Source organism: Mobula hypostoma, chromosome 5 (genome assembly GCF_963921235.1).
Source record: "Mobula hypostoma chromosome 5, sMobHyp1.1, whole genome shotgun sequence".
In the NCBI taxonomy this organism is placed as follows: Eukaryota; Metazoa; Chordata; class Chondrichthyes; order Myliobatiformes; family Myliobatidae; genus Mobula; species Mobula hypostoma.
This window is the reverse complement of record NC_086101.1, coordinates 101798978-101825833: the sequence shown is the minus strand read 5'-3', so window position 1 is coordinate 101825833 and position 26856 is coordinate 101798978. Positions and strand designations below refer to the sequence as shown.

General features: G+C 45.2%; 1 protein-coding gene and 1 pseudogene across 1 annotated transcript in view; one reads left to right on the top strand and one right to left on the bottom strand.

The window, feature by feature from the left end:
• LOC134346871 (contactin-associated protein-like 5) overlaps positions 1 to 26856 on the top strand; it is a 1673098-nt gene that overhangs the window by 487510 nt on the left and 1158732 nt on the right. The gene's annotated exons all lie outside the window — the stretch shown is intronic.
• LOC134346404 (paraneoplastic antigen Ma3-like) lies at positions 12032 to 25740 on the bottom strand (annotated as a pseudogene).

Here is a 26856-nt window from a genome sequence, read left to right as displayed (position 1 = left end):
ATCCACAGGAACTGATCCTGAATCTATAGAACATTGGAAGATGATTACCAACGCATCCACGATTTCTAAAGCCACCTCCTTAAGTACTCTGGGATGCAGACCATCAAGTCCCGGGGACTTATTAGCCTTCAGACCCAACAGCCTATCCAACACCATTTACTGCCTAATATAAATTTCCTTCAATTCATCAATTACCCTAGGTCCTTTGGCCACTATTACATCTGGGAGATTGTTTGCGTCTTCCCTAGTGAAGACAGATCCAAAGTACCTGTTCAACTCGTCTGCCATTTCCTTGTTCCCCACAATAAATTCACCCATCTTCAAGGGCCCAATTTTGGTCTTAACTATTTTTTTCCTTTTCACATACCTAAAGAAGCTTTTACTATCCTCCTTTATATTCTTGGCTAGCTAACCTTCGTACCTCATTTTTTCTCTGCGTATTGCCTTTTTAGTTACCTTCTGTTGCTCTTTAAAAGTTTCCCAATCCTCCGGCTTCCCACTCGTCTTTGCTATGTTATACTTCTTCTCTTTTATTTTTATACTGTCCATTACTTCCCTTGTCAGCCATGGCCTCTTTTAATTAATTTTATTTCATTACTCCCCTCACCTCCCATATCAATTCCTATTTCACTTGGCTATACTGTACGATCCCTTCTTGAGCTTTCTGCTCTGTTGATTCTGTTGTATTTCTTAACTTTTCTTATTCTCACTTTCCCTTTATCTCCATCCTTATATTTCCAGTTCGTCCCCTCCCCCCCACTATTTAGTTTAAACACACCCGTGTTGCAGAGGCAAACCTGCCTGCCAGAATGCTGGTGCCCCGCTTATTAAGGTGCAACCCGTCCCTTTTGTACAATTCATCCTTTCCCCGAAACATACTCCAGTGGTCCAAGAATGTAAATCCTTGCTTCCTGCACCAGTTCCTCAGCCACACATTCAGATCCATTATCTCCCTGTTCTTGACCACTCCAGCATGGGGAACTGGAAGCAAACCGGAGATAACCACCCTGGAAGTCCTGCTTTTCAGCCTTCTTCCGAGTTCTCTGAAGTCACTCTGTAGAATGTCTTTCCTCTTCTTCCCCACGTCATTTGTGCCGACATGCACCACGACTTCCGGATGTTCACCTTCACTCTTCAATCGGTCAGTGACATCCTGGATCCTGGCACCAGGGAAGCAACACACCATCCTTAAATCTCACCTGTTGCCACAGAAACCCCTTTCTGTACCTCTCACTATGGAGTCCCCTACTACCATGGCTCTGCCTGACGTCTGTCTCCTTGGCTTTGCCTCAGTGCCACTTGTTGACTCGCAGACCCGTCCGCCTCTCAGACTGGCACTGTCTTCTGTCCCGACAGCTTCCAAGAGGGAGAACCTGTTTACGAGAGGCACATCTCCCGGGGTCTCCTGTACTTCCGGTATCCTGGGTGTAACAACCTCACTGTAGGTCCTGTCTAGAAAACTCTCGTTCTCGCGGATGAACCTAATGTCATCCAGTTTCCTCTCCAGTGCTGCAACACGGTCCTTCAGAAACAGAATCTGACTGAATTAATGCAGTCAATGAGTTAGCATCTATGAAGATGTATCCAAGACGTCTTCAAGGAGCGGTGCCTTAGGAAGGCAGCATACATCTTTAAGGATCCCGCCACCCAGGACATGCAGTCTTCACATTGTTGCCATCAGGTAGGAGGTATAGAAACCTGACGGCACACACTCAATGATCCAGCATCTGCAAAATTCCTCGTGTTTGCAATGATTCAGGAACAGCTTCTTCCCCTCTGCCATCCGATTTCTAAATGGACACTGAACCCATGAACAATACCTCACTACTTTTTTTATTTCTGTTATTTTTCACTACTTATTTTAGCTTAACTATTTAATATATGTATATATATATATATATATATATATATATATATGTATGTATGTGTAGGTATGTATATATATGTGTGTGTGTGTGTGTGTATGTGTGTGTGTGTATATATATATACACACACACTTAATGTAACAGGGTTTTTTCTCTATATTTATCTACGATGTATTTAATCGTACTGCTGCTGTAAAGTTAACATACATCAAGATATTAAATCTGATTCTGAATATTAATGTAGAATGTGTGGTAAAATGTTGCCACTAAACTGTCAGCAGCATTGGTATTTTCACACTTGCAATGCAAGCCAGGTATCAGTTTGGAGTCAACTTTGGCCACATTATGAGCTGCTCTCTTTCTTACCAATGGATGTTGTTGAACTAGATTTGCTTTGAAATACAAGTCCAATGACTACCCAGACATTGATGAATCTGTGGAATCATTGCCACAGATGGCTGTGGAGGCCATCATTGTGTATATTTAAAGCAGAGGTTGATAGGTTCTTTATTTGTGAGGTAGTCAAAGGTTACGGGGAGAATGAGGTTGAGAGGGATAATTAACCAGCCATGATGGAATGACAGAGCAGATTCAATGGTCTAATTTTGCACCTACTCTATGTAGGTCTTATGGACATATCTAAATGAACTGACTCCACAGCCTGTAGACTCACTTTCTGCATCTCATGTTCTCAGTATTATTTATTTATTTTTAAATGATTTGCACAATTTGTCTGTTTTTACACATTAGATGTTTGTCAGCCTTTGTTATGTATGGTTTTTCATGGGCTCTATTGTATTTCATTATCTTCCTGTGGGTACCTACAAATAAAAGAAACTCAAGGTTATACATTCTTCGATAATAAACCTACTTTGAATTTTAATGCTACTTTACCCTGACTGTGACAAGTGTGAATGAAGATGATATTTTCCTGGGGTCAAAGTCCTTACAGATGCCATGTACATCATAAATCAAACATTTTTGCATCCTTCAAACACCTGCTCCTGTTAGCTTTCGGAAATTTGAATCAAGGCAGCTGTAATTCAGCAGAACAGCCACATCTTATATCAAGCATAGAAAGTTCAGGTTCAGAATCAGGGTTATCATAACTGACATTATGTCATGAAATTTGTCTTTTATGTGGCAGTACAATGCAAGATATTAAAAATGACTATGAAGTTACAATAAAAATAAATAAATATTGCAAAAGAAGAATAGCAAGGTAGTATCCATGGATTTATCGACTGTTCAAAGATATGATGGCAGAAGAAAGGAAGCTGTTTCTAAAATGGCCAGCTGGTTGTAAAGAGGATTAATACATGTAGAACGTTATGGTCAAAATGGACATGGTGTACGGAGGTATTGGAATTGGTTTATTATTGTCACATGTACAAAGAGACAGTGTGCGAAGGTAGTGGAATTGGTTTATTATTGTCACCTGTACCAAGAGACAGTGTGCAAAGGTAGTGGAATTGTGTTATTATTGTCACCTGTACAAAGAGACAGTGTGCGAAGGTAGTGGAATTGGTTTATTATTGTCACCTGTATCAAGAGACAGTGTGCGAAGGTAGTGGAATTGGTTAATTATTGTCACCTGTATCAAGAGACAGCGTGCAAAGGTAGTGGAATTGGTTTATTATTGTCACCTGTACCAAGAGACAGTGTGCGAAGGTAGTGGAATTTGTTTACTCTTGTCACCTGTACAAAGAGACAGTGTGCGAAGGTAGAGTTACAAAATACACGTGGACTAAGATTTTAACTGTCCTGTGCTATCACCAGTGGGATCATCAGTTGATCTTCCACCTGTCTTCAGGAGTTTCGACCAGCTTATGGTCAAGACTCCCTCGAGGTGGTGGGCCAGCAGTGCTAAAGCATCACCTCCCACTGGTGAGCTTAAAAGCTTGGCATTTGCTCTATCAGAGTTGTTGGGCACTTCCATCCAACAGATAGTCTACTCTTCAGGTGTCTATGCAACTACTGAAGGGTTTGCATGATATGTATACACTGTCTGACTACCTGCCCCTCTGGACATACTTGGTCCACACCCATGCTGATCCTTTCTCTGCTGCCTCAGCTACAGCCCTGCTGGTTGACTTGATCTCTCTTCTAGTGAAGCCAAGGTCACGCAGCCACTTCTGGAGAGTGAACACAATAAGCCCACGGCAGCGGACTTCAAATAGATAGTATGAGACCTTCCACCCTCTGCCTCTGCACTCTGATCTTAATTCTGCATACTTGGTTAACTTGCGCTCATGGACTTCATCGATGTTGTCTTCCCAGGGGACTGTGAATTCACCAATAACCGCTTCTCTACTGGTGTAACCAAACCTGTACTTTCCAACATCGTAAATCATATCGCCTATCACTTCCAACTTTCTCTTTGCTGTTCCCCTGAGAGTGTTCTACGACATCATACTGATATCCTCATCAAATACATGCCATGCCTTCTCATCTGCCATTGCTGGCCACTTGACCTTCCTCTTCTTCTCTGCCTCCTCACCACGGCCTGAAACGTCGACTGTACCTCTTCCTGTAGATGCTGCCTGGCCTGCTGTGTTCCACCAGCATTTTGTGTGTGTTGCCAGAGTAAGGTGTTGAAGCTATAGAAAAAGTGCAGTGCAGGGACACGATCAAATACACGGGGTTGATTGTGAGGCCGAGTCTGTGTTTTGGATGTGGACTTCTTCTCAGTCTTATGGTTTTTTGTACCTTGTGTCTTTCACTTGAACTTTCATGGTTTTTTGTTTGTAGGTGAGCGGGGTTTGGGGGTCGATATCCCTGTTCTGTTTCTGTTTGGTCTTTTTGTGCGGGGAGGAGGGATTTGCGGGCTGATGTTCATGCTGCCGTTCTTTTCTTGGTTTCATGGCTACTTGGAGAAGAGGATTTTCAGAGTTGTATACTTTGAACTTAATCCTACAAGATGTCCATTCAAGAATCTGCAAGCAGTGGGATAGAAGCTGCCCTTTAGCCTGCTGGTACATTCTTTCAGGCCTGCCCAATGAAAGAGGGGAGAAGAGAGTATTTCCAGGGTGTGTCTGGGGTCTTTGTTTCTGCTGACTGCTTTAATGAGGCAGAGAAAAGTAAAGACAGAATCCATAAAGGTGACGCTGGTTCCTGTGATGTGCTGAGCTGTGATGCAAAGGCTTGTTCCTTTAGTTTGTGCCTTCAGGACTCTGAGTACCAGCGTGTTTCTGACATGTATAGAATTGCATAGCATTACAGCAAAGAATGGGTCATTCTGTTGCTAGGTACATGGTGCTATTGTAGCATAGCAGGTAGCATAATTCTTTACAGCGCCAGTGACTTAGATTCAGTTCCTGCAGCTGTCTGTACATACAAGCGTACTTTACATTACTGCGTAGGTTTCCTCCGGGTACTCTGGTTTCCTCCCATATTGGGTAATTAGGTGTATTTGGGTGGTGCAGGCTCATTGGGCAAGAAGGGCCTGTCACAGTGCTGGATCTCTGATAAATAAAATACATAAAATGCATAATAATGCAGTGGTTAAACTGGAGTTCAGATTCAAAGCATGAATTTGGATCTCACCCTGGCAACTGGGGATCTTAAGTTCACAGAAAACTTGAATTTATAAAAATGGTAATCATTAAGCAACAGGATTGTCATTACAATCCATTTGGTTCACTAATAACCCTCAGGAAAGGAAATCCATTATCGTTATCAGTTCTGGCCTGCATGTCTCTCACACAATAATGTGCTTGACATTCACCTACCTCCTCAGGCCAGGAGCAATGAAGCTTAGACAATGAACACTGGCCTCACTCATTCTCTCAGGGAAAATTTGGTTTATGTCACTATATATGTTACCATCAATCTTCTTCCTAACTTTATGTAATGTACCTTCACTTCCATCTGTTTTCTTCTGCTTTGTATTATCTAGTATCCTTTTAAATAGTACTAAAGTATTTATTTTAACTATTCACCATGGTATCACGTTCTATATTCTAACTATGATGTTGATGTTATGAATTATTGAGACAATAGTGACTGCAGATGATGCAACAACAAGTTATCTAGCTAGATGAACTGAGCAGCATCTGTAAGGGAAAGGAATTAATCCTATCCTGATGTGGGGTTCAAATCAAAATGTTAACAGTTATTTTCTCTCAACCTGAAGCTGCTCAACAGCTGAGTTCTTCCAGCAGATTTTTTGTTTTTCCTGAATTATCTTTTTGGTGTCAATTTTTATATTTGCATTTGGAAAACCTTCCTTAATATTTAAGTGCCAGTTTAGAAATATTTCTCACATATTAGCCTCATTGCATTAAACTGGGCCAGGAAATGAAAACAAGTTCAAAGTTCATTTTATTGTCAAAGTACATATATGTTACCATAAACATCCCTGAGATCCATTTTTTTGTGGGCAATCACAGTAAATACAAGAAACATAATGGAATTAATGAAAGACTGCACCCAACAGGACAGACAAACAACCAATGTGCAAAAGACAACAAACACTGCAAATACATCAAGGGAGAATCTTGCTGGACATCATGGAGAAGTACAGGCAGAATGCTCTGCTGCAGCACTGGCCATTGAATACTATCCTGTAGAATACTGCTCTGCCTCTTGACAATGATCCTGGATGTGCAGCTGAAGGCAATGAATCAAGGTTGCCATCTGGTAGGATGCCAACACGTTTGGTTGCAGTGGTCTCCCTGGGTCCATCAAGTTGTACAAATACATGTAAAATGTGATTGCAAGACTCTGCTGGACATTGATAATACAAAGTACTGCAAGACGGGTTTATTAGTTCATTGGTGGGACCGACAACAGTGGAGCAGAGTGGCCTTGGGTTGTTGTGCAGATCAGGTCCCCATGCCACGGCCTCGCCTGTTGCCACCACCTGGGGAGGGAAGGACATGTTGTGGGAGAGAACAAGGGTGGGGGAGGGGCATGGGAATCCATGCTGGGGTTGGTGGCTGGCTCTTGAGTTGATGCTGTTCTCCCATGTTTGCTCCCTGGAAGATAAGCTGCATTGCCTTCACCTACATCTGACACAGCAAGAGATGAAGAACTGCTGCATGCTTGTTCTTATAGAGATGTGTGTAATGCCCTAGTTAAGATTTTTTACTGCTCTGCTGTAGGTATTTATGTTTGGCAGTACTGTAAAAGCAACGTGTTCTGTTTTTTAGAATGTTTGGTTTCAGCTAAAAGGTAAGAGGCTATGATATTCAACTTAGGAATGTTGTTTCAGCCAATCAGGATGGCGGAATCAGGAGAAAGTTCGAGAGAAGGGGCCATGAGAAGGCCTTGGTGGGCAGGATTAAGGAAAACCCCAAGGCATTCTACAAATATGTGAAGAGCAAGAGTATAAGGTGTGAAAGAATAGGATCTATCAGGTGTGACAGTGGGAAAGTATGTATGGAACTGGAGGAACTAGCAGAGGTACTTAATGAATATTTTACTTCAGTATTCACTTTGGAAAAGGATCTTGGTGATTGTAGTGATGACTTGTAGCAGACTGAAAAGCTTGAGCATGTAGATATTAAGAAAGAGGATGTGCTGGAGCTTTTGAAAAGCATCAAGTTGGATAAGTTGCCGGGACTGGGTGAGATGTACCCCAGGCTACTGTGGGAGGCTAGGAAGGAGATTACTGAGCCTCTGGTAATGATCTTTGCATCATCAATGGGGACGGAAGAGGTTCTGGAGGATTGGAGGGTTGCAGATGTTGTTCCTTTATTCAAGAAAGGGAGTAGAAATAGCCCAGGAAATTATAGACCAGTGAGTCTTACCTCAGTGGTTCGTAAGTTGGTGGAGAAGATCTTGAGAGGCAGGATTTATGAACATTTGGAGAGGTATAATATGATTAGGAATAGTCAGCATGGATTTTTCAAGGGCAGGTTATGCCTTATGAGCCTGATTGAATTGTTCGAGGATGTGACTAAACACATTGATGAAGGTAGAGCAGTAGATGTAGTGTATATGGATTTCAACAAGGCATTTGATAAGGTACCCCATGCAAGGCTTATTGAGAAAGTAAGGAGGCATGGGATCCAAGAGGACATTGCTTTGTGGATCCAGAACTGGCTTGCACACAGAAGGCAAAGAGTGGTTGTAGACAGATCATATTCTGCATGGAGGGCGTTCACCAGTGGTGTGCCTCAGGAATCTGTTCTGGGACTCTCACTCTTCGTGATTGTTATAAGTGACCTGGATAAGGAAGTGGAGGGATGGGTTAGTAACTTTGCTGATGACACAAATGTTGGAGGTGTTGTGGATAGTGTGGAGGGCTGTCAGAGGTTACAGTGGGACATTGATAGATTGCAAAACTGGGCTGAGAAATGGCAGATGGAGTTCAACCGAGATAAGTGAGAAGTGGTTCATTTTGGTAGGTCATATATGATGGAAGAATATAGTGTTAATGGTAAGAGTCTTGGCAGTGTGGAGGATCAGCGGGATCTTGGGGTCCGAGTCCATAGGACACTCAAAGCAGCTGCGTAGGTTGACTCTGTGGTTAAGAAGGCATACGGTGTATTGGCCTTCCATCAATCGTGGAATTGAATTTAGGAGCTGAGAGGTAATGTTGCAGCTATATAGGACCCTAGTCAGACCCCACTTGGAGTACTGTGCTCAGTTCTGGTTGCCTCACTGCAGGAAGGATGTGGAAGCCATAGAAAGGATGCAGAGGAGATTTACAAGGATGTTGCCTGGATTGGGGAGCACGCCTTATGAGAATAGGTTGAGTGAACTCGGCCTTTTCTCCTTGGAGCCACGGAGGATGAGAGGTGACCTGATAGAGGTATATAAGATGATAAGAGGTATTGACCGTGTGGATAGTCAGAGGCTTTTTCCCAGGGCGGAAATGGTTGCCTCAAGAGGACACATGTTTAAGGTGCTGGGGAGTAGGTACAGAGGAAATGTCAGGAGTAAGTTTTTTATGCAGAGAGTGGTGAGTGCGTGGAATGGGCTGCTGGCAACGGTGGTGGAGGCGGATACGATAGGGTCTTTTTGGATAGGTACATGGAGCTTAGAAAAATAGAGGGCTATAGGTAACCCTGGGTAATTTCTAAGGTAGGGACATGTTCAACACAACTTTGTGGGCTGAAAGGCCTGTATTGTGCTGTAGGTTTTCTATGTTTCTATGTAGAGCGGGGCGGAGAGAGATTTGTGACAGTCAGTGTAGTTCAGCGTTTTTTTTTGTTTTGGCGGGAGGTGCAGAGAGGACAGAAGGGAAGATGACTGAGGATGCTGAGGGAAGGGGCTTCCAGGTTGCTCAAAGTGCTTTGTGCAGATGAATGGCTCAAAGGAGGAAGGACTCCCGAGAGAGCGCCCATTTGTTTGAGATGGATTTTCAGTGACGTTCGGGATGTGGTGTGTACTTTCACGCAGACTGGGTCGAACGCATGAGTTAAAAATGACTCCAGTATGAAATCCAACTGTATGTACTCGTTTGGACTGGGTTAACTGGAATGGGTCCTTTTCTTTTTCCTACTGACTGTCCGATAAAGCCAAAATTTGTAAATATGCTTTCTTTATAACTTTATATAGTGTATGCGCTGTTATGTTTTGCCAACCAACAATAGTGTATGGGCAGTATTTACACAGCATTCACTCACATCGAGGTTTCTTCGATCAGAACAGCACAACATCCCTGATTGGTTGAACATCAAATCATACAGACCCTATCGTATATTATTTGTGAAAAGTGACCTTCTCACTTTTGCATCCCATGGCTGTTAGTGGGGCTGGCAACAAGTTAAGTTACCATACAAGCTCAGTAGGGAGCTTCATTGTGCGGGCTATCATCTAGCAATTCGCTGAATGCTGTGTAATTGCTGTTAAGAATTGATTGAACTGTTTGTGTGTTTAAGCCTATGTTTAAGCTCGTGTTGGGGAAAGTGATCAGGGTACCTTATTATGGACACCGCAGAGATTAAGTTTTGGTGCGATTCAAAGAGGTTACCCACAACTAACGTTTGTGTTCTGAGTGGGGTGGATATCTGCAGCCCTGATGAGTTGTTGATTAGAGTGCTAAATTCTGTGAAAATATTGGGGAGAGTTACAGTGGTCGAATAACATTTTGACCAATCGGCTGGTAAGGATGTCGTGTTAGTCCAGACCAGCAGTGACGTGACTGAAGTCGCACTGCCTCATAGGGTAGGGAGGTGGGGCAATGAGCAGTCCATAAGGGGGACATGTAGCTGAGGACAAAGACAATTTGTTCTTGTTTCTGCAAAGTGGAGGGAAAAGAGTTGTCTGATGTGAAAGGCCTAATGGGTCCTTCAGCGATAGATTTAAATTCTGAGATGGTTTGGCTATTACAACATTGGTTGGCAGTGTATCTGCAGAGAGCCAAAGTTATTGTAGGCTGAGGGTGTTCTCTGGAGTCAAGCCCACACCCAGAGCGGAAGAAGAATATGAGGCTTGGGTTGAGTAGATATCTCAGTTACTGGATGAATGGCAGTGCTCAGATAACATGAAACAACAGAGACCGGTAGAGAGCTTAAAGGGTTCAACAGCTGATATAGTGAGGTTCCTCAAGGTAGAAAATCCATAGCCGTGTCAGCAAATGACCTGTAAGCTCTGGAAGATGCTTTTGGCACTGCTGAAAGTGCAACCTATCTGATAAGAAAGTTCAGGAGGAAGGAGAGAAGCTGCCTGCCTACATTTTCAGGTTGGAGAAATTGCTGCATTGTTTGTGCCACAAAGGGGGCATTCAACTGTCTGAGAGAAATTGCCTGAGATGGAGCAAGGTGTGAAGTGCACGCTGTCACATGATGCGATTGCCCTATGTATTTGAATGACCCACAAGATGCGCCCTCCTCCATCTTTTACTAACTTAGTCAGAGAAGTTAGAGAGGAGTGGGACATTTTCAAATGCCAAGTAGTGTCTTCAGTGGTAGCCTCTGTTGCTAAATTACCCCCTGATGCCATGGAAATAGAGCTTTTGAGGAATGAGGTGAAAAACCTTCATGCTGAGCTGATTCAATGGACGTTTGCTAATGATTCAGCTAAGCGTCATTTGTCCATTGGGAAACGTAACCCTCCTGTAGCATTTATGATGCAGCGATTGCTGCTGAAAAGGGTCGCTTGACAAGAGAGGTGATAGGTATTTTCTTACAACTGTGTTGAAAATGGACATTTCAAGTAAGACTATGAGGGACAGGAAAATCTTCAAAAAGTAAGTCAATGGTTAATCAAACAGAGAAGGAAAGAGGCAAAACTACAGAGGGATGCAGTAAATAAAAGGGCTGCCATTTTGGAGAGAGTACTTTCCAATCAGTGTACCAAGGAAAATGCCAAAGTGCAAACCACAATTCCTGAAGGTTTAGTGGGACCATTCTCTAATGTATCCATATGGATTGAATGTGCTTTTACTTGATACAGGTTCTCAAGTTAATTTCTTATAGATCCTTTTAGAACTGGTATTTGACGAATTTACCATTGACGCCACAAAGTGCCCTTGGGATTTGGGGACTTAGTACTGGTATTTACTTGTCATTGAAACTGAAGTTTTCAGAAGCAGATGTTGGAGTAATTGAGACTATAGACACATCAGTGTTGGTCTGCCCAGTTCCGGTTACAAAGGATGGAGCTCCCATTCTTGTGGGAACAAATACTGCTGTTGTGAGAAGGCTTGCAGGGACATGCAGGGAGATAAATGGAGAGAACACTTTGGAAACCTTGTCCATTCACCCTGTGTTCAGAGCTACTTTTCAGAAGGTGCAAGTTCCTCCTAAGCAGGATGATGTGTAGAAACAAGGAACTGTGTGGTACGCCCGGTATAAAACTGTCATGTACATCTTGGAAGGGTAGCTAGAGTGACAGGAACCCCCCAAATTTTATGGATTGTCCAATGATCAGCCAGCCAGGTGGATACTCCTGATGATCAGGAAGAAGAGCCACGCTTACCTGCAGGAGTGCTGGTGAGACCTGAACTGCAGAATTCTTCGGCGGTCTACACAAACAGGATGACAGTGATTATCAGTAACACCTCAGGGAGAGAGGTGACTCTCAGACATGGGGTGCCAACTACCCCAGTGTTTCAGGTGATGATAGTGTCTAGTTTAAGGGGAGAAATGGAAAACAAACAGTCTCCTGGAATGAGGAAGTTGACATCGAAGTCTGATGTTGGTTGCTCCTGGAGTTCTTGCCACACCATTAGAGTGACTGAGGACACCCCTTTCCGAGAGAGGTCTCGCCGGTTAGCACCAGCAGAGGTTAAAGATGTTCAGCAGCACCTGCTTAAACTGAAGGAAGGTAAGTTCAGTCATGGAGCAGGGGCACCTGAGCCACCAGAAGATACAAGTGATAGATGGGGGAGGCACCCATCAGTAGACAAGGAGGGTCACAAGGAGTGGTTGAAGCTGGAGAGGCTGAAAATGAGATAAGGAGGTGAGAGCAAGTAAGGAAATCCCAAGTTAGGCTGCACCTGGGAAATCGTGTGTTATGTCTGTTCCCATGGTGAAATATGCTACTTCCATTTACAAATGGATTGGGGGTCCTGAAATCCCAAAATTCATTTGAATACAGTGATACAGTGTTATTAATATGTTCCAAAGTCATGGGGATATGACTATTTTTGGTGGGGTGTGAGTTTAGTGAGAGTTAAGATTTTTACTGCAACGCTGCAGGTATTTCATTTTAGCAGTTCTGTAAAGGCAGTGTTCTGACAGGCTGCATCACTGTCTAGTATGTGGGGGGGGCTACTGCACAGGACTGAAAGAAGCTGCAGAGGGTTTTAAATTTAGTCAGCTCCATCTTGGGTACTAGCCTACAAAGTACCCAGGACATCTTCAAGGAGCGGTGTCTCAGAAAGGCAGCATCCATTATTAAGGACCTCCAGCACCCAGGGCATGCCCTTTTCTCACTGTTACCATCAGGTAGGAGATACAGAAGCCTGAAGGCACACACTCAGTAATTCAGGAACAGCTTCTTCCCCTCTGCCATCCAATTCCTAAATGGACATTGAGTCCTTGGACACTACCTCACTTTTTAAATGTAACGCTCAGCTATATTGGCTTGTATTTATCTAGCCGAAACCCCATCCGCCAGCCACCTTGTCTCCGGGTTATGTCGGTTGCTGTACAACTGCCACCTGATTCAGCTTCAAACATCAATCATCAGCCAGCACACAATGTACGTTTTACCAATTACACTTTATAGTTATTACTAAGTCTATGAGATTAATAGAAGTTCAATACAAAAAAGGAATGGAAAAGGCGCCAGACTTATCAAAGTTCAATTTCTTTGTGCACACGTTGGAGCTCAGCGACCTCTTTGGGACCACTCCGACCCCTTCGAGTCACAGCTCGGGACCACCTGGAGTGATCAACCTGAGTTTTCCCGCCGTCCTCATGGTCTCTCCATTTTAATTCACATACGCAGCAACAGAGAAGATTAACATAACATTTTAATTTAATTTTAATTTTAATCTCCTCCATTTTAATTTTAACATAACAAAGAAGAGACCCCTTACACTCTCCACCCACCAAATAAAAGTCATGCCCTCATGACATTAACAGCGTTCACCATTGCTCCTTGCAAAACACAAATCCCAACCCAGGTGCATAAAGCAGCGACATAACTTCCCAGGGCTGTAGAGATCACACCCTGTTCTCCCGGCGCTGTATAGGTCAACCCCTCCGGGGGGTGCCTACTTCTCTGAGACCTCTGTACCTCCTCTGCTGACTCTTCCGGCTCAGACACCACAGGTGACAACCCGGGCCTACCTGTCGGACCCTCACCCTCACTAGGACCCCTCGGCACCTGTGAGCCCTCGGCCTCGGGCTCTGGTTGCACCCTCTCTCCCCCAATGCTGGCTGTATTTCAGACGGCTCCTCAACACCCTCCCTCCTCTCCCCTGACTCAGTGGGGGAAGGGCCAGGAGCCTCTTCTTGCGGTACCAGAGAATTAGTGAATGGAAACAGGTGCCACACGTCCAAATCATCGTCTTCTGATGACATATCCCTTTTCGGGGTGGGGTCCGACCCCTTCCCTTCCTCAGCGGGCTTTTCCCTTGCTCCGCGCCCTCGCAGATTCCTCTTACTAGGCGTAAACTCCCATTCGAGCTCTTGGTCTACATGCACCTTGCGACCCAGAGGCAACAGGTGATTCCGATGGAGTACCTTGACAGGCCCCTTCCCATCCTCAGGTCTCACCCGGTAAACAGGGCGATTCGGCATCTGACTCTCCACCACATAGGGGGTTGCCGCCCAGCGATCCGCCAACTTGTGCTTGCCAGGTAGTCCTAAATTCCGGGTAAGGACCCAGTCTCCCGGCAATAGTTAGGCGAACTTTACTTTCTGATCATACCTCTTCTTATTCCTCTGATTCTGCTTGGTGGCCGCTGCTTCAGCCAACTCGTACGCCCTTTTCAACTCCCTCCTCATATCGGACACGTACTTCAGATATGGCTTCGAAGGTAATTCACCTACTTCAGTCCCAAAGCACAGGTCAATGGGCAACCTCGCTTTCCGCCCAAACATCAGATAATAGGGCGAGTACCCCGTAGCGTCATTGCGAGTACAATTGTAACAATGAACCAAATGGGCAATGTGCTGACTCCACTTACTCTTCTGACCGATCTCCAGAGTGCGAGCATGTCCAGCAGGGTTCGGTTAAACCTCTCGGGCTGAGGATCACCCTGCGGGTGATAGGGGGTGGTTCTGGACTTTTCAACCCCAAGCACACCCAGTAATTCATGGATAAGCCTGCTCTCGAAGTCCCGTCCCTGATCACTACGGATCCACCGGGGGAGGCCATAATGAACAAAGTACTTCTCCCATAACACCTTCGTCACTGTAGTCACTTTCTGATCCTTAGTAGGAAAAGCCTGCGCATATCTAGTGTAGTGATCCGTGATGACCAAAACATTCACAGTGTTGCTGGTGTCTGGCTCAATAGACAGGAAATCCATACACACCAGGTCCATGGGTCCCGCACTCTGCAAGTGGGATAACGGGGCCGCCTGCGCAGGCAGGGTCTTCCTCCTGACGCAACAGCTACAGGTCTTACAGTATTCTTCCACCTCCCCCCTCATCCGGGGCCAGTAAAACCGGTCCTTGACTAATTCATGGGTCTTTTCTACCCCCAAGTGCCCGGAATCATCATGTAGTACCTGGAGCATGGTCTTCCGATGCTTCTCAGGCATGACCAGCTGCCAGCGCCGGGGGTGGTTCGGAGGCAACGTGAGCCGGTACGAGACTCGGTTCTTCAGCTTCAACCGAGGCCACTCCTTCAGTAGTAGGGGAACGGAGGCGTGCATTGCCTTCTCCGCCTGAGCGATATCCCCTTTCTAACCGCGTACCAGGTAGTGCCAATGCTCAGGTCATCACGCTGAGCCGCCTCTACTTCCTGGGGACTCAACTCCGGCAAGTGCCTGTTCCTCAGAGCAGTCAAATTACAGTAAACAGTGGGTAACGTGTCATCATCTGCCCCTAATTGATCCATTGCCCGATCCGGCCCCATCAGGGCTCCTGCTTCAGCGTCGCTCTCAAATTGACACATGGCCTTCACTCCCGGGGCAGGGACACTCTCCCACTCCTCATCCGTGCCCGACTCGTCATGCGCCCGACGAGATAGTGCATCTGCATCGATGTTCCAACTTACTGGCTGGTACTTCAGGCTGAACTCATTGGCAGACAAGATCGCTAACCACCGATGTCCAGTAGCGTCCAGCTTTGCTGAGGTCAGGATATAAGTGAGAGGGTTGTTGTCTGTTCTCACCTCAAACTGGGCCCCATATAGGTAGTCACTCAACTTGTCCACCACCGCCCATTTCAACGCCAGGAACTCCAACTTGTGAGTGGGATAGTTTCTCTCAGATGGCGACAAGTTTCAGCTGACAAACACCACTGGCCTCAATCCGTTGCCCTGTTCCTGGTACAGGACAGCCCCCAGACCCTCATGCCTGGCATCAGTGTGTAGCACATACGGCTTCCGGGGATTGGCAAAAGCCAACACCGGGGCCTGTGTCAGCGCCCTTTTCAGAGATTCGAAAGCCTCCTCATCCCACCTTGATCCAAAAGGGTCTGCCGGGTTCAAGTATCCTCCTGCCTCCGGCCCTCGATCCCCCTTCCTTTTCTTCCCGACAGGTGGATAATCACACAACAGCTGGTTCAATGGGTGACTCATTTTCGCATATCCTTTCATGAATCGCTGGTAATACCCACAGAACCCCAAAAACGAGCGTAAGGCGCTCACCTTCTGGGGTCTCGGCCAGGTGGTCACCGCGGCTATCTTAGCCGGATCAGTAGCCACTCCATTTCGCGAAATTATGTGTCCAACAGAGCTGACCGACATCTTACAGAACTGATATTTATCCAGGGAAAGTTTTAACCCTTCCTCCTTCAGCCGGCTTAACATCTTCAGCAGCCGCTCCTCATGTTCCTCCAAAGATCAGGTCATCAGGTCATCCAGATACAGCAACACCTCCAGCAGGTTTATATCCCCCACTGTCCTCTCCATGAGCATCTGGAAGGTGGCTCGGGCCCCCGATATGCCTTGGGGCATTCGCTCCAACTAAAAAAGTCCCAGGGGCAGATAAAGGCCATCTTCTGTTTATTGGCCTCACTCATCGGAATTTGGTAATACCCACTCTGCAAATCCAAGACACTAAACCACTGGGCACCATTCAGACAGGCCAACGTGTCTTCAACCCTCGGGACCGTATACTGGTTGGGGACAGTGTGCCGGTTCAGGGTCCTATAGTCCACGCACATGCATACCTTCCCGTTTTGCTTCCTAGCCACTACTATGGGGGACGCATAGGGGCTTCGGGACTTCTTGATAATCCCTGCATCCTTCAACTGCCGGAAGTGTTGCTGTACATCTTCCACATCTGCTGGGGCCAACCGCCGTGACCTTTCTCTAAACGGGGTGTCATTTGTCACTCGGATAGTGTGATGAGTGCTCCTGGAACAGCCCACATCAAACTTGCCCTGAGAAAAGACATCCCCTAGTTTCAGCATCTTCTCCACCAACCTTCTCTTATACTCCAGCGGTACAGGGGAGTCTTTAAAATTAAAGGCCTCCTCGGTCAGCTGCCCCCGTTCTCCAATAGTTTTCCTCCAGTGGGCCTCATGGGGGCGCTAAACATCTCCGTCACTGGGAACAAATACGCGAGGGGCATCCCGCGCTTAAAGGTGATCTCCCTCTCCGTTGTGTTCCTTACAACCACCCCCCTCCGCCGTGCCTGTACCATTGAAGGCCTCTGCAATTCAGGTCTCACCAGCACCCCAGCCGGGAACTGGGACTCCCCTTCAAGGTCTTCAGGGGCGTCTACTAACAGGGCCTCGCCCGCCGGTACTCCGGGGAATCTGGGGGTCCCCGTCACTACTGCCACCTCCCCTGGCCGTATCACTTTAGGCCTCGCCTGAGTACACCACACCGTCCCTCGTTTGAACTCAGGATCCAGCCCCTAGGGGTCACCCACTTCCTCGAACGCCGCTCGAAACACTGTGTGTACCGAGAGGGTCTCCAGAAAGTTCTCCAGTGCCTTCCTCTTACAGGCTCTCAGGAGCCATTGCACGAGAGGGGAGTTAGTCCCCACCAGCAGGGTAGCACCACCTGTTTCCACCGGGTCTGGACAAACCAACACCAACGTCTCAAGGGCTTCCGACACTCCCACTTCGCCCTCCGAGAACTCCAATCTCACTGACAAGTACCCATCGTATGGATAATCACCATCACTTATGCCCTAGATCCCCAGTGCATTAAACGGGGTTACTGACAAATGCTTTAGATATTTGTTGTAGAACGACCGGTACAATAAGGTAACCTGCGATCCTGTGTCAAGGATGGCTCTTGCAAAGATTCCTTCTATCTATAGGGACACACTGGAACGGGGTCCCACAAGTCCATCCGGAATAAGGGCTTGTGCTTTCGGGGGTCCCATGTCTGATTTCTGGGAATGTGTTCCTCCTGAGGCTCCAGTCCGTTCCCTTACTGAGTCTCTCCTAAGTTTCCCGACACCTCTCCCTTCTTAGTGGCCTGGGGGCTTTCCCTCCACGGGGCATCTTGTCTCTCACAATCCCTCCCAAAGTGACCCGCTTCCCCACAGCTGTAGCACACCCTCGGCCACTCAGATTCCCACTGGAAATGCCCCTCTTTCCCCCAGTTATAGCACACGCTACCCGCCACCCCTCTCCTCCCGGCCACCCCCCACTCCCAAGCCATGGTGCGGGCCATCCCCTGAAGCGGGTACTCTCTCTGTCCATCCCCTCAAGTGGGGGTCCCTTCCCCCCGGGACCCCTTGGGTTTCTCGGGTCTCAACCTAGCTACCACCTCCTGAACTGCTGAGGATCGTCCCCGGTGGCCCGAGCCCCTTTTCCGGCCTAAAGCGCTCTTCTCCTCCCGCACCTCTCTATTCAGCTTACCGAATGATGGAGAGGAGGCTTCTTTTATAGGACTGCCAGACACTCCAAGCCACCTTGTCCTCCTCCAGAGAACCACTAAATATCTGACTCATCCTCAACCTCGCCACTTCGTCCGCCTTCACTACTTCTCGGCGCCGCAACCGAGTAAGCATTCTCTCCAGCCGAAAAATGTATTCTAAGAGCTTTTCCCCTCTACCCTTCCCCATGTGGAGAAGCTCCACTAAAAGTTCCCAGGGATCTTTTGACATTCCAAACGCTCCCTCCAAGGCTTCCAGGTACTCCGCCAGGGAAGCTGAGGGCCATTCGGCCCTCAACTCGTTCACTACACTGGCCACCCCTCCCCTCAAATTTTCCACCAATCGCTGTCTCTTTTCCACATCTGAACCTGGCCACGCCTCTAGCAACTGGGATGTATTCTCAATCCATACCTTGTAGTCGTCCTTCCCTTCTGGGGTGAGTGTGGCTCCTGAGAAAATTCTCAGCTTCAGGCGGGGCCCCTCGACCCTTCTCACCAGGGAGGTAATGGTGGCCACTAACTCGGAGGTCTCACCCCTAGCTGGGGGACGGGGCCTGACCAAGCCTTCTCACTCTGACCCTCTACCACTGGCTACTGGCACCTCCCCTGGGGTCTCATCTAGCTCCTCCTCTGGCATCTCCTCACTTTCTTCCTCCGGGAGGGTGTGGAGACCCCACAGCCCTGCCTCCCCCGGATGCTGACCGTCGCTGGCAGTTTCAATGTCATGACGTCAGCACTCGCCCGAACCAACACCCAGCTAGATTCCACTTCTTTACCACACCTTCTAGCTACCAGGTCTACCTGCCCTATACCTTTGATCAAACTCAACCCTTGCACTAGTACATCTCCCGAAATGCGGAAATCCACCCCAATTAACACGCATGCATGATTCTCTGGTACATTCTCTAACTCACACCAGCTTACAATCTTACCTCGATCTATCTTCGTACTACTTAACAGGTTTAACAGACTTATACAGGTTTGCCGAAAATCCAAACCCGGACATCTGCCCCCACTAATGTAACGCTCAGCTATGCTGGCTCGTATTTATCTGGGGAAACTCCGTCCGCCAGCCACCTTGTCTCCGGGTTATGTCGGTTGCTGTACAACTGCCACCTGATTCAGCTTCAAACATCAATCATCAGCCAGCACACAATGTACGTTTTACCAATTACACTTTATAGTTATTACTAAGTCTATGAGATTAATAGAAGTTCAATACAAAAAAGGAATGGAAAAGGCGCCAGACTTATCAAAGTTCAATTTCTTTGTGCACATGTTGGAGCTCGGGGACCTCCTTGGGACCACTCTGACCCCTTCGACTCGCAGCTCGGGACCACCTGGAGTGATCAACCTGAGTTTTCCCACACGTCCGTCGTCCTCATGGTCTCTCCTCCGACTCCCTGCCAAAAGCTCCTGGTTCCCAGCCATATGAGACAGCATATTACTCCAAGAAAGAGTAACATGGACACCCATTGGCTCATAGTACATCTGTTATAACTCAAGCAAAGTGCTAGCTGGAGACTTTCTCAGCATTTAACATAACATAGAAGCCATTTTAATTCACATACGCAGCAACATAGAAGTTTAATATAACAAAGAAGCCATTTTAATTTTAACATAACAAAGAAGAAACCCCTTACATAAGTATACATTATTTTTGTTTTTGCCTGATTTTTAATCTATTCATTATGTGTTTCCTCTTCTTCTTCTTCTAGAGTATGTATTGTATTGAACTGCTGCTGCTAAGTTAACAAATTTCATGACACATGTCAGTGATAATAAACCTGATTCTGATCCTGAATGTTTGGTTTTGGCTAAAAGATGAGGGGTTATGATGATCATCTTCAGAAGGTTGTGTTATGTGCTGTGTGTGACGGTATAAACTCTGTGTTGCACTTTGGCCGTAGGAAACGTTGATTTGTTTAGCTGTATACATGAGTATGGTTGAATGACAAGCAGCTTGTGTTTGGGGTAGTGACAGGAAATATTGTGCTTTGGGTTTATAGCAGTCTCTCATTCTGTTGTTCTGAATTCGGAATCAACTTGTCCAGATGGAGTAAATCTAGAATAGAAATAGGAAATGCTGGAAAAACTCAGCAGTCTGATAATATCTGTGGAAGGATAAACATTTATTATTTTACAGGTCAAAATCCTTCATCAGAACTGAGAAAGTGAAAAAGTAATTCGGTCAAAGTAGTAGTGACTGTGGAGTAAGGCAAAGCTTGAATGAAAGAGAATGTCTGTGATGGGGGAAAATTATGGAGCTAATACATATGTAATTAAAATCTAGTCTATCGCTAATGGTCTACATCAATGAACGAGAAAAGGGATGATGGGAAGCAAAAATGACCAGTTCTGATACACATCGAGAGAACAAGCAAGTTGAACTCACTAATGGGTCCTGTGGACAGATGAAAGATTAGGTATTGTTCCTCGAACTCATTGTACGGAGGATGGGAGGTGACCTGACAGAGGTGTACAAGATGATGAGAGATATTGATTATGTGGATAGTCAAAGGCTTTTTCCCAGGGCTGAAATGGCTAACACGAGAGGGCACAGTTTTAAGGTGCTTGGAAACAGGTACAGAGGAGATGTCAGGGGTAAGTTTTTTTATGCAGAAAGTGGTGAGTGTGTGGAATGGGCTGCCAGTAATGGTGGTGGCAGGGCCTTTTAAGAGATTCCTGGATAGGTACATGGTGCTTAGAAAAATAGAGGGCTATAGGTAACCCTAGGTAATTTCTAAAATAAGTACACGTTTGGCACAGCATTGTGGGCCAAAGGGCCTGTATTGTGCTGTAGGTTTTCTATGTTTCTATGGTTGTCTGCCACATGCACCTCACATTTCTGGTATCACAAATATAGTTGAATATTCTCTGAGAATGCTGCTGTTTCACTTTCCTGATGGAGGTCTGTCACAATTGTCAATATAGGACAGCATCACAATCTCTCAGCCGTGCACGGACCTGATTTGCCCTCACCTAGATATGTTTCATGTTGGTAACCTCCCCAGTACATTTCTTTATGTAGCTGGTCACTGAATCCACTTATTCCTCGATGTGCTGCAAGGACATGGCTGGGGATGAACCCAAGAGCAGGACACAGGCCTGGAGACAGGGTCGTGAGGCATGAGCACAGCCGTGAATGTGGAACAGGTATTCAGGAGAATCTTTACACGGAGACAAGGTTTATGTAGATTATCCAGGGAATGGTGCGGAGCTTAGAACTGAGGAATCAGGAAATGAGATTTACACACACTAGAATAGACCAACGAACTGGCAAAGCATGACAGTGATGCTAGGGTTCTTATCCTCAGTTCGCTGATGGAAAGCAGGTGTGCTGTAACTAATGAAAACTGGGAACAACTGGAAATCAGACAAGGGGATTAAGACCTAATCAAGGAGATAATAGCAAGATGGGGCATTGCCGGACGGGACCATGACATGATGTTAACGTGGTTGCCATATGTAGCAACCTCCCTGAACATGCTCTAATTCGTGTTTTCAAAGCAGTCCTGCAATGCTGAGATTGCCCCCTCAGGCTAGGTTTTCACCACCTTTAGAGCTGGTTTGGCCCATTTAATCAATGGTTTATGCTGGAATTAGCATAACAGGTAAGTGATCTGAGACCTCAATGTAGGTTTGGGGAACTGCTTTATATGTAGCTGGCACGTGAGAATAAACCAGTTGTGGTGTATTTTCACCTCTGGTAGCAAAAACAATATGCTTGTGGCATTTAGACAGGATTGTTTTTAGGTTTGCATGGTTAAAATCTAATTCATTATGAATATACCATTGGGGTGTTTGGTTTGAAAATTTGATGGTGCTGTAGAGCTCATGCAGTGCCTCATCAGCATTCGCAGAGGAGGGGATTTATACAGCTAAGAACACAATTATAGTGAACTCTCTCGGTATAGAAAATGGTCTGCACTTCACTAAAATGAACTCAGTTATTGGTGAACAATGAGTTGCCACTGCTAAAGCAACATACACCAGTTCCTATTTATATAAATACAGATACTGCCACCACAGGTCTTGCCTGATGTCACTGGAATTTTGTCCACCCAAAACACGCTGAATCCCTCCAGCTGGATGGCCACATCTGCAACGGTGGTCTGAAGCCATGTTTCCTTGAGAAAGTATGCAGAGCAGTTCTTCATCTCTTGTTGGTTCAGTCTCTGGTACGTGTAGTCCAGTTTATTTTCAAGTGAATGTACATTTGCCAGTAAGAACAACAGGAAAGCTGGGCTGAAAGGCTTCAAACTGAGGCTCTCCCGGATGCCAGTATATTTGCATCTCGTTTGCTTTCTTGCACACTGCTTTCGATGGCATCTCTCGCAGATGTCTGTAGCAGACAATGCCATATACAGTAAGCTCAAGCTGCAGAGCTCCTCTGCAGTCCAACAGTTCACTAGTTTGATGGAACTGCTGTGCATTGTACATTGAATAGCCAGCAGCATTTTTCAGTCTTAACAGAGACATGCATGTCATGGACGAAGTATTACACCTGGAGATCGAGAGTTACTGCATCTGAACACACAAAGGTATAATACCTTTTTACCAGAAAGATCAGAACAACAGTCTAAAATGAACTTTTACAATGACAGTTTATTAATAAGGAGAGTCCCAATTAGCTATACACTCAGTGGCCACTTTATTAGGTACCCCTTGTGCTGAAAAAGTGACCACTACGTGTATGTCCTTGGTCTTCTGCTGCTGTGTTCCATAGTTTTGACATGTTGTGCATTCAGAGATGCTCTTCTGCACACCACTATTACAGAGCATGGTTATTTGTGTTACTGTCGCCTTCCTGGAAGCTTGAACAAATCTGGCCACTCTCCTCTAACCTCTCTCATTAACAAGGTGTTTTCACCCAACTGCCACTCACTATTCTTTGTAAACTTCAGAGACTATTGTACACGAAAATCCCAGGAGATCAACAGTTTCTAAGATGCTCAAACCACTGTCTGGCACCAACAACCATTCCTGGTCAAAATCACTTAGATCACATTTCTTCCCCATTCTAATATTTGGTGTGAACAATGAGTAACCCCTTGATCATGTCTACATGCTTATACTGTATGTATTGAGTTACTGCCACGTCCTTAGCTGATTAGATACAGGTGTCCCCCGCTTTTCGAACATTCGCTTTATGAAACCTCACTGTTACGATAGACCTACATTAGTTACCTGTTTTCACTAACAGAAGGTGTTTTCACTGTTATGAAAAAAGGCAGCGTGCGAAAAAAGTAACACGCGATAAAGCGCCCTGAGCACCCAAGCTCCTCCCCCGGAACTGCATTCTAGCCAGCATTGCTTAAACATATGCCTGTGAGCAGCCGTTAGCAAGATGAGTTCTAAGGTATCGGAAAAGCCTAAAAGAGCTCGTAAGGGTGTTACACTCAGTGTAAAACTAGACATAATTAAGCGTTTCAATCGTGGTGAACGAAGTAAGGACAAAGTGAGTTTGGCTTGTGGAAGTTGATGAAGATGATGTTGAAGAGGTTTTGGCATCCCATGACCAAGAACTGATAGATGAAGAGCTGATGCAATTGGAAGAGGAAAGGATAACAATCGAAACCGAATGCAGTAGCGAACGGACCAAAAGTGAAGTCGTCCGGCAACTGATCGTAAAGCAACTGCATGAGATTTTCACTGCAATGATTGCAGAAAAGTACGACTTTAATTTTGAAAGGGTATATAGGTTTAGGGCATATTTGCAAGATGGTTTGAGTCCTTACAAAGAACTCTATGAAAGAAAAATGTGTGAGGCTAAGCAGTCAAGCATACTGTCGTTTTTCAAGCCTTCTATATCAGCCACAGCAGACGACGAACATAGACCTTCGACATTGAGGCAGGCAGACATAGAAGAAGATGACCTGCCTGCCCTGATGGAAACAGACGACGATGAGATGACACCCCAGTATCCCACCACCCCAACCCCCAGGCCACGGACCAATACATTACCACAGAGAATGCAGTGGTAGCTGGGAAGCACCCAACGCATCTTTAAGAAAAAAGCCGAAATAAACAAGCCAATCAATTAGGTGCTGCCTGGCATGTAAATGTCGGCCAAGAACAGAGGCGATTGCCGATTGCACACACACCATGTGTGTGCTCGGCGCTCGGTGTGTGCTCGGCGCTGTCTTCCCGATTCCGGTAAGTGATACTACGCTGTACAGACATTATTTCTACCTTATATAGGTTGTGTATTTTTATGTGTTATTTGGTCTGATTTGGCAGCTTCATAGCTTAAAGGTTACTGGAGAGAGTGTTTCTGCCGAGAGCACTTGCGCTGTGTTTCTGCTGAGAGTGCTTGCGTGAGATTTTCGCTACGGAGAACAGTGCGACAAAGATTGTAGAAAAGTATTTCTACTTTATATAGGCTGTGTATTTATCATATCATTCCTGCTTTTACTATATGTTACTGTTATTTTAGGTTTTATGTGTTATTTGGCATAATTTGGTAGGTTATTTTTTTGGGTCTGCAAACGCTGACAAATTTTTCCCATATAAATAATTGGTAATTGCTTCTTTACTTTACGACATGCTGGCTAATGAACCGTTTCATAGGAACGCTCTACCTTCGGATGGTGGGGGAAGCCTGTATTTGCATTAATGAGCAGATATACAGGGGTACCTAATAAAGTGTCCACTGGGTGTATGATGCAAATATATAAACTGAATAAAATTATGTGTTTTAATACATATGTTTTATATTTATTGCAAATGGTGTTGGCGCATGGCCAAGTGGTTAAGGCGTTGGTCTAGTGATCTGAAAGTCTTTATTTCGAGCCTCAGCTGAGGCAACGTGCTGTGTCCTTGAGCAAGGCACTTAACCACACATTGCTCTGCGATGACACCGGTGCCAAGCTGTGTGAGCCCCAGTGCCCTTCCCTTAGACAATACCAGTGGTATGGAGAGGGGAGACTTGCAGCATGGGCAACTGCCGGTCTTCCATACAACCTTGCCCAGGCCTTAGTCAACATCGAAATCGACGGACAGCTGAAGAGTTTTATATTTCTTTAAAGACAATGATTAACTTTTGCTGTTGCCTGGATGCAGATTCAAAATGAAAAGTACTTTTGTAAAATATTAAAGTGAAAGGCTATTTGCGATGTAGTGTTCTTTAATCTAATCTAACAGTTGTAATTATGTTTTGAGTAATATTAGTTCCAATTAAGTAAAGTATGGAGTAAAGTATTCAATCTTTCATACAGACAAAGGTAGAATTAATATCAACATGAACTAGGTGAATAAAATTAAACAACAGCCTACTGTTGGTAATCCAATTGAACTCTATCACACGCCTAACCAAGAAACTAAGTAAATTCATTAAGTTCACATGCCTAAAATGGTATTTTATGTGATTTTCTAAAAGTAAGTAAAGAAAATCTGCACAAATCCCTCCAGGAATCTCTTGATGTTAATCTCAGAGGCATCTTTTTATATTGCAATGTAATATTAAGCCTTAATTATAAAATTTGTACCTGTGGGGTTGTAAAAGTACTTACCTCATTTCGGGTTTTATGGGAAGGAATATCAGAGAGGATGATTATATTAATTTTTTCAGTTTAAGCAGTGAGCTGTTACCACTGATCCAGAGAAATGTAGATGCATGAATTTCCTAATTTACTATGATTAATAGTTTTCCTTTCCAGTAGAGATTAAATCCAAAGTAATTACAGAAGCATTTTCAATTTATTCATTATATGAAACCTTATATATTCTCTTTCTTCTCGCTCTGTTTCTATCTATCCATCTCTCTGTGTATCTAATTTTGAAACATAGTCAATGTTTACTGACAACAATTAATCGATGCAGCTCAGAAATTCTTTGATTTTTAAAATAGAATTGGGATGGAGCTGCCCAGGTTTTATTGGGATGGGGCATGCAGGAAGATTTGGGAGTTATTTTCATACAAGCATATCATTATCTTAGATCATGTCCATTGCAAATCCAGGACTACTGAAATTCGGGACAGAAGCCATACATTACTTGAATAGTTAGACCTGAAATCAAAGCTCTAAAGTGTGACCTCCAGTGTGGCAAGAGTTCTGAAAGCAGCAGTTCCCATTTGAGTCAGACACAGGAGGTTCTGCAGGTGCTGGATATCTTAAACATAGAGACATAGAAATATCGAAAATAGGTGCAGGAGTAGGCCATTCAGCCCTTCGAGCCTGCACCACCATTCAGTATGATCATGGCTGATCATCCAACACAGAACCCTGTACCAGCCTTCCCTCCATACCCCCTGATCCCTTTAGCCATAAGGGCCATATCTGACTCCCTCTTAAATATAGCCAATGAACTGGCCTCAACTGTTTCCTGTGGCAGAGAATTCCACAGATTCACCACTCTCTATGTGAAGAAGTTTTTCCTAATCTCAGTCCTAAAAGGCTTCCCCTTAATCCTTAAACTGTGACCCCTCGTCCTGGACTTCCCCAACATCGGGAACAATGTTCCTGCATCTAGCCTGTCCAATCCCTTTAGGATTTTATACGTTTCAATAAGATCCCCCTTCAATCTTCTAAATTCCAACGAGTTTAAGCCTAGTCGATCCAGTCTTTCATCATATGAAAGTCCTGCCGTCCCAGGAATCAATGTGGTGAACCTTCTTTGTACTCCCTCTATG